The sequence below is a fragment of the Molothrus ater genome, chromosome 20 (assembly GCF_012460135.2).
Source record: "Molothrus ater isolate BHLD 08-10-18 breed brown headed cowbird chromosome 20, BPBGC_Mater_1.1, whole genome shotgun sequence".
NCBI lineage: Eukaryota > Metazoa > Chordata > Aves > Passeriformes > Icteridae > Molothrus > Molothrus ater.
In genome coordinates this window covers 11,404,301-11,412,362 of record NC_050497.2, presented here as the reverse complement: position 1 = coordinate 11,412,362, position 8,062 = coordinate 11,404,301, and positions in this window count along the sequence as shown.

Sequence of the window (8,062 nt, the reverse complement as noted above, 5' to 3'; positions counted from 1 at the left end):
AGAAATACAGATGCATTGTGATATAAAAGGGATGAGAAAGGCGCATTTCAGCTGTGAGCCTCACATCCCACCTCAGCACAGGAGTGGTGTAGCAGGAGGCTGTCACAGTAGTCGTGCTGCCTCACTGCAAGGGTTCTGCAGATGGGATCCTCCCCACAAAGCAAAGCCTGTTTCATGTGCAGGTAAAGGCTGCCTACTGTAAGGTGTCAGGATAATTTGGCAGTTCCTCTGGCAGATCACTCTCCATGCAGGAGTGAACAGGCAAGTCTGACTAACCTGCAAGCAGACAAGCCATCAGAAAATAGTGATCAGAAAGTAGTGCTCCTCTCTGTTTTCCTGTGTTGGAACTTTACTTCCCCAGTGCGTTTGATGTAGGTGCCCTAAAAGCATAGAATAATTTTTTCCACTCTCTGTGTTTTTGTGGTTACCTTTCTCCCAGCTTGGGAGCCAGCAAGCAGATCCCAGCATGTCCATTTGCTACTACCCACTTGTGCCTCAGCAAGATGTAGCACAACCTGTGCGAGCTATGCTTGTCTCATTAGGACCCAACCTGCTTACCTGCTTCCCAGAATTTACCTAGTGGGCCTTACAGAAAATCACTGCCTTGTCCTCATTTCCATAAAGCTACTGCTACCAGGAGTGCCACAGCAGCTGGCTGCTTTTCCCACAGTTTATCATATGCGATGACTAAACTGCATTTATTCTGCATATCCACCTAAGCAACTGCCTGTGTTCACACCTGAACTAAACACCAAAGGAACAATGACCAGTGGTGTGGGTTAAATAAAAGTATGCCCTTGCCAGATCACCACCAAGGAGCTGGAGAAAGGTCAAAACTGCAGTGGTGTCCATGCCCTTGCCCCCGCTGTTATGACTGTTATTACACCTTTAGTGCAAAGAGCAGCAGAGGCTGATAAGCATCCTGAAAGAGATTTTTTAACTTGTATTTACCTATGCATATGAACCAGGCTTGAGACAACACAGGCATCTAATATTAAAGAAATGAATGGCTCTTAGTTCATCTACTATTATGGAATAATGTATTCCCTGATTTTTCAGGTGTCATTGGATTATTGATAGTTATTGTGTTCTATCTGCATATCAGTGCTTGTACTCTCTCTGCAAAAGAAGCTCACCTGGAAGCCTGTGGAAATCGAATACATATTCAGGACTCAAAACAATTCCTGCCTGATGTATTCAAACACAGCAGCAGAATTTCATCACCTACCTCACCACCAAATTCTTTTCAGATCTTATCTTTTCCAGTCATAAGCTAAAAAAGATGCATGATACAATATCCTAGCAGTGCTGCAGGGGATGTGACTCCACCAGTAATTTGTGAGATAGATGTTGGGAGTGCCCCTAAATAAAATTGTTTGAGGATAAAATTACTGAGCGCAGTTCTGAAATGGTGCATCACCCACTGGCCTGGTCCAGGATTTCCAGCGGGCTTCTAGGACATACCTGCCAAAATGCTACTGAATATCAATGGGAATTTTGTTTTTAATTCAGTTGTCTGAAACCAAACTAATCCTTCCCATAATGTTTCTTTCAGGTTTCGATGGTGATTACATTAGAAATCCTATGGACTTTGATCATAACAGACAACATTTGCTTTGATGTGGTAGAGCTTTGATAGCCACATCAACATGAAATCAAAATAAAAGAAAAATTTAGAGATTTGTATCAGTTTACAATGGCAGCTATTAATAAAAATCTCTGATAGAACTGGTGCAAATGTGATATTTATGTAGAGTCTGAGAAGCGCAAGCTGGGGGACCAAGGTCTGGTGCAAAATCAAGGTGTTGCTAATGACAAAAAACTTAAACACTCCCACAGTAGAAATTATGACACCTGTGAACCCCTGTTTCAGATCAGACTGGGGGTCTAGGAGTTGCCATGTCCTTCACTCGCCACCACAGGTGACAACATGAGTATTTTTAACAGAGACAAGAAACATCAGTTTGTTTCTGACAGAGCATCACCAACATGGGTTGTGAATTAAGACTTGTTGAGCTCTGGCTGCTGGTTCCTTAGAGAAGGACAAGATCTCTGGTACAGGTTTTCTTCCTGAGAGTATGTGTAGGAACAAAGTGCTGGAGAGACCCTGTGCCCTGAGGAACATAGTCCTGCTCTCCATCAGCACCCATGGAACTGCCACAGGAGCACTGAAGGCGTTTTGCATGACTCGAGGGCAGGATTTTCCCTTTGCTGACCACGGTGTTTGTACGAGAAAGACCTGCATGACTGATTGTAAGAAAAGAATATTTGTACCTTATATATTGGAGAAATTGTTCAGGAACAGTTAATCCCTGTGAAAGTCCTGCTCTGAAATGCTGCCGAGAGCAGTGGCTGTGTTGGTATTTGCCATGTCAAAGCCAGTCTGTGAGGAGCACCTCCTCGCCATGCAGCGTGTGACTCTGGCAAATAGAATGGGACATTTTTCTGCCAGCAGGACACAGCAGGTTCTATCCTTAATGCTGCCTGGGCTCCAGGAGCGCCAGCTTTTCCTCCCTCGTGGTCATTTCCTGGTACTGGCTGCACGGCAGTGGCCAGGCCAGCGGCGTTGTGCTTGCAGGTGGAGCACATGGGGCACCTTGTCCAGGCATGCCTCACCTGGAGAGCCTCTTCACACTTCATGGACATAAGTGTATGCTGAGCAGCTATTTTATCTCACTGGTTTTGTTGATAGTAGCATGTATCCTCGACTCACAATGCTCTGCACTCTGTGTTATTCAAAATCAGGCTCTCCTCAGCCTGCTGCTGTCACACAGGATATATCTGTGAAATCTGCCCACCTCAGGGATGATGCTCATCATTTAACATAATCTTGTGCTTTCCTTCATGCTTCATTTTTCATGCTCTTAGCAGCTATAACAAGTCTGAAAGGTAAATGATGAGAAGCCTGAAGTATGCAAGAAATGACTACTTGATTCTCCTGCAACACTGGGAAAGAAAAGCCACAAACACCTTTGAATTTTCACATATAAGATCTTGTTCATGCCACACCCATTCCGGGCTCAGAAACATAAAACATGCCAACCTATATTTATAGGAAAATCAGAACAGGTACCTGGAACATAACGAAGTTTTGCGAGAGCACTTTGGAGGAAAAATAGGTCTTACTCAGATATTCTTAATTCTAATTCAGAAATATAAAATAATATTTGCATAGAAATGCCATTTCAAGTAAAGTTTTTATTCACTTTTCAGTTGTATTGAAATATTAATGTTACTGTTGTATTTTCATTTATAAAAGCTTTAATCACTTATATGTGCATTTGGTTCAAAACCAATAATTTCAGACTTTTTTTCCCCAGTGGTCAGAAAGTTAGCTTTCCATTCCAGTCTGTTAGATTTTTCACTACGATAAAAAAGTCCTTTTTTCTCCAGTTTTATCAATTTTGACAAAGCAAAATGATGACCTTTGCTTTGACTAAACCTGCTTATTGCCTTATTCTGTAGAGGTTTGTTTTTCTTCTTGTACTTTTGGTACAGAAACACAAATATTCCAGGCTTGCAGATACGACCTCCAGTTCTTCAAGACCCACTCTCCTCTGACAGCTAATTAAGGCACTGCTTCATTAGCAGTGTGAGCAGGAGCAGCACTGCCTTCCTTGCCCCCTGGCATGGCTCCTTTGGGAGTGGGTGAGTAGAATAATGTAGGGAAAGGCAGCGTTGGGACAAAGTAAGGACTAGCAAGGCTGGGTGGGTTTGTCATGGGGCAGGACAGCTCTGAGCTGTGAAGCCCTGGTCATCTAGAGCGAGGTTGTGGTGTCTTGGCTCTTCAGGGTACTCCTTCTAATTACTGAATGCTGCTACATGTTTTTAGAAGATTAGAAAAGAAAGGTACAGTGTTCTTTATTAGAAGCTGAAAATTACTAAATGCAGTAATAGATCTGGTGTGGAAGTTTGAATAACAGTTTGAACATGTGAATTAAGGTTCAGAAATTTACTGTGATGCCCTCAGGGGCATGTCTTTGCAGTAGCTCTATGTAGAGATAAGCAAGGTACCATGAGAATCAATTCCTGCTTTTTGTAGCTATGGTAATTTGGGCTAATTAGGGCAGGCTGAGCACCACCCTGGTGCTGAACAGAGAGCTGTATATAAATTCAAAATAACTAAGCTGTCAACTTCAGTGAGTTCCTCATCCAAAAGACCTCACTTGCAATCACCTGTGGAGAAAAGCTACTTGCACAGACAGGCATCCTGAGAGCATCCCAAGCCACGAAAAAACGTTTCAGTTCTGAAGAAGATGCAATGCTTAGAGCTTCCTGCCAAGCTTCCCTGGTGTTGTCTGCAGGGTGCCAGGCTGCCAAGCCTTTGGGGAGGCTCAGTGCTCGGGGACAAGGGTGTGCTTTGCCAGCTCCGGGTGCCTGACCTGGCTCAAAAGGGCAGAGAGAAACCGAGTGCCCTTCCCATCTGCTCTGTCCAGCACCAAGTCCTGTAGAGCCGGGCCACGCTTCCAGCAGTTCCTACAAGGTGAAGGCTGAGGTCTGCCAGTGGCTGCCACCTTCCTCCTCCAGCCCAAACTCAGCAGTGCCCCGCGGCTGCCTGAGTCATCGCAGCAGCACCAGCACCGCAGTTTGCTTTGCAAGGCATCAGCTCCTTAACGCCTGTCTCTACCCCAGCTCCCGCTTGGTTGGAATGATGAAACCCTGCACAATATCAGTCTGACACAGCTGCTTACTCCTGGGGAGGATTCCTTTGCTGCATTGACAAAGCTGCCAGGTATGTGGAAGGGGAAGGGCTAGGCTCACATGTTCCAAAAGCAGTTAAGAAACCTGAAAACACAGCACAATCTGATGTAAACAAACAAGTTCTGCATATTCTCCCTTCCCAAATATTCAGAAGTCTTAAAAGAATTGGGTGTGTAATTGAAAGTAGCCGAAGGCAGCTCTATCCTGTGCTACCAGCGTTTATGCAGCCGATCACCCCAGGTTTCACTTGGCAGCTTGACAGGGTTACGTGTTTTCACATGGATGAACACTTCTCTGACAAAGCACTGCAGCTTGAACAACACTGAAAACCATGTTGTCTTGTTACATGGACTCTGATTTCAACAGGCGGGAAGAGAAATTTTCCTTTCTTTGCCCCAGCCTTGCCGCTGAGTCCCTTGCGTGAAGAAGCAGCTTTCCAGCACCAGGAATATATTTCCTTTGACCTCTCAAATCTCACTTGCATTTTCACTAAGAGATAGCATCCCTTGTGTTCTGCCCCATGTTCTCACTAAGCTCCTCTGGAGACACAGTTCCTAATGTCAAGGGATCCTGCTGTCCGGAAAAGATCCGAACCTGCTGCGTTTTGGATTTTGGAAGACCATTGATCAGAAAATTTGACACTTGCAAGGGATGGAATTGTTCTGAGAAATGAGAAGCATTTAGCTGCAAACCCAAGCAGGCCAGAGGAAGCAGCTACAGGGAACAGTGCTGGCTCCAGAATACCAGGTTGGCTTCCTTGCGTGCCATGACCTGCACTTTTTTCTCTTATGGACCAGAGAGGAAAATCATTACAGGGAAAGAAAATTCAGTATGTAAACAAGGTGATGAACAAACCATGAAGTAGGGGGCAAGATGAGCCTCTTACAGTTCTGCACTAAAAAACAGAGAAGCTTGTCCTTTCTACCGTGGCAGCTCAATAGCACTCTTAAAAAATATTGGATTTCCTATCTTTTGAGAAGAAGTCCCACTTTTAATTACTTTGTTCTATGCTAAAAATAACTTTTTTTTTTCCTATTGAAATATGACAAGATAAACAGAAGACTCCACAACATGGGCAGGCACTACACGACACTAAAATCTGACATGTTTTTCTAGTATCACTGTTCTCATTCATGTATATGCTATTTCCTTCCCACATGCATAACTTAAAAATATGTGAAAGCCCTAGAGTGCTCCTGAGAGCTCCATCCTAGGGAAAAAGTTTGAGGTGCTGAGCTGAGCCAGCAAGAGCAATTCTCTTGACTAAATCAATAAGGAGCCATCATTAAAAAAAAAAAAAAAAAGAAGTAAAAAAGAAAAGAGGAGCAGTCTCTTCACATAGATTTCTGTTGTTCTGGGGGATAAAAGATGCTTTTTTCACTCACCACTTTTGTGAGGGACATAAAAGTCCATCTACAATACAAATCGCGTTGTTTATCAAAAGCACAACCAAGAGCATTTCTGGTTCCTTCTGCAGCAAGCTTTGATGCCAAAAAGCTTTTGACATCATCGCCATGCGCTCCCAGCATGGAGACAAATTTATTTATTCATTAATTTAATATATTCAATAAGCCAACCAGCACACAGACTTATTCTTTACAAGTAATTAGAATGTATTACAAGCATACAAATGTGCCTAAGATTGAGAACTTGGGTTATAATCTAATGAAAATATTGTCACTGAATTAATTTCCTATGTGGTGCCAGACTCACAGAATAAAACCTATATTGAAAGTCTTCAGAGACCTACTGTCAACAGCCCAGCACTACCTCTATTTTAAGCAGGAGAAGATTAGATTTCAAAAGCCTGTTCTTTTTCATGCATGTTCTTGTTGTCTTAGAGGAATCTTCTGTATTTGAAAGGCCTCATGAAAGTTTCAGAAATAAAGTGAAGAAACTGGCATTTCTTGCTACAACTATAATTAAAATTAGTACTTAATTATTCATAACTCATGTATTAATTGAAAACTAATTATTTATTAAGTTTTTTATGGCGCTATTGATTTATTATTAGCCATTAAAAATACATTAGTCTCACAGAAATGGAGTTCAGCTGTCAACTTACCGGGCTCAAGGCAGTTGGTCCTCCCTGTGACGAGCTGCAGTCCTGGGAGCTGCGGGTTGCATCACGGCAGCAATTAAAAATTGGGGTGGGTCTGACTCCTGCGGCGCCAGCTGTGCTCTTTGCCAGCACTGCAGCGCACGGACCCTCACTCGGTCCTTGGCACAACCATCCATTTCACACTTGCCTAAGATTTTAACGTATCAGTGTTTTGCAAACTGACTGTTCGTGTGGCAGTGAGAAGAGAAATCTTGTTAAGAATGGCAATGTGATCTCAGTAACGCACACGAGCCCTTCGCAGCAAGCTGGGACAGACACGGGCGCTTGGCTGGCGCTGTCGGAGCCGTTCGTGGCCGCTGGAAGGCAGGCAGACCAACCACAACTGGGATATCGGCTCCAACTTTCTGTTCTGATCAGCTGATACAGAAACCGGGCAGAAGCAGCCGCGTCTGGGCGCAGAGCTTCAGACACAGGCTGCAGCCCCATGTGAAGCTGCGTCCCTGAAGCATCCCAGGAGCTGCCAGCCCGATAGCAATCTGCCTTCCAACACACTTTTGTTTCTTTCTGCCTAGTGCACAGCCTGGGGGCTTCTCCCTCTTTATAGAAGTGAAAAAAAGAATTTAAGTTATCCAGGGCCACGTAATTAATTGCTTTTAGTCAGATGTATTTTGCCTGCCTCAGTATGCAGCAGGCTTTCACTGCTGCGTCCTGCACGAAAGATGGTTGCCGCTGGGAGCATAATTACATGTTTTCTCTTCTCAGTCCTAAAACAAAAGGTTTCCGCATAGTACTGAAGTGTAAAGAAAGATCAAGGAATGCTCAGGGTTCCCGGAGAGTCCTTCAGCCCCTTATCAGCGGCTCCTTATCGCCACTAATCTGACAACACAGGTGTGATGGGATGCCCCAGATGGGACGGATCTCTGGTAATCTGATCAGGAGTAACTCATTGTGTGCTGCTGGACACCGGTTTACTCGTTACCGTTGAACAAAGGAACAAATTAAGCCTACCTGAGAGGTGCTACTACCCGCAGGGATGTGGTGGGGAGACCTTGGCTGTGTGCGGGTGTGCAGCTCCCAACCATCGCACACCACCCCCGACATGCTCCCTGGCGATGGGGAGAAGAGCAGGAAATTACAGAAGGGGTGTTCAGAAGGAAGAGGCATTTCACATCCCATGTTCCTCATTCTAATAATACAGATGGCTCACTGTGAAGCATCTTCAAAACAAAACAAAACAAACCAAAACAAAAACCAAACCAAAACTCTGTGACCCACATCGTTGCAGAAGTGGCAGAGTCA